The following is a 1,122-nucleotide window of genomic DNA, read 5'->3' as shown; positions in this document are numbered from 1 at the left end:
TTGTAATTGTGTGGATGCTGAAAAGCACCCACACTAAGTTTTCACCACTAAGGATAAAACAAATCCATTTTCTTAATGGTCTTAAAGCATATAAATCTGACCTTAAAAGTTTTTTTATTTAATGTTTGGAGACCCAAAGTGTAGTTATCACTCCTTCCTGCCTTCCTCTCCATATTAACCAGGACAGCCCTTTAGGACAGAGGGCACAGACATTGCTGCTCTATACCCAGTTAACAATTGCACAAGTGTAAACTATGGCGCATAAATCATAAGCCAACAGGAACAGAAGCAATTAGCTTTCGCTGCAGAGAGATCCCACACATCTTCATGTCGCCATCTGTAGTTGCAAAATACTACTGCTCTTACTTTTCTTACCACCTAGTATTTCAGCATGGTGAGAAATACACTCAGGTGGCAGATTATTAGGTACACCAAGTTAAAACTAATATAACTGTGCTGCAATAAATCCTCCCTTCATGAAGGTAATAATGTTTCTGCATTAGAGAGTTTGAGCTCTATGATCAACATGTTTTTGTGCTGCTGTTGAACTGTATGATAGGTGTGCCTACATGTACATTTATGTAGATATGGTCATATTCACTTTCTGTGGTTGTGTGTATGTAGTTGAACTTTTCTATGAAAAAGTCATGAGTATTGTCAAATTGTTTTCAATGAAGTGAAAGTTTTAACTCTTTTTGTTTAAGTTAAACTTTAATAATGTGCCATGTGTTCTGAAGATCATAGTGAAAACATCACAGGCTCGGACCTGTTGCAGTATAACATAGTTTAGATACATTCAGATTCAAAATAATCACCTGTAATCAGTTACAAATGCTGTCCCTTAACATTTATAAACCTATATAATTTTCAGATAAACTTAGTTTTGTTAACAACTGCACAAGTGTAAACTATGGCGCATAAATCATAAGCCAACAGCAGAAGCAATTAGCTTTCGCTGCAGATAGATCCCACACATCTTCATGTCGCCATCTGTAGTTGCAAAGTACTGCTGCTCTTACTTTTCTTACCACTGAGTGTCGGAGGTCAGACCAGGACTGTAGGGTCACATGTGCAGACCTGAAACTGCTAATGGGCTGTCCAAAGACAAAATTATACATATAT

Source organism: Monopterus albus, unplaced genomic scaffold (genome assembly GCF_001952655.1).
Source record: "Monopterus albus unplaced genomic scaffold, M_albus_1.0 scaffold226.1, whole genome shotgun sequence".
Taxonomy (NCBI): domain Eukaryota; kingdom Metazoa; phylum Chordata; class Actinopteri; order Synbranchiformes; family Synbranchidae; genus Monopterus; species Monopterus albus.
This window is presented reverse-complemented; position numbering follows the sequence as displayed.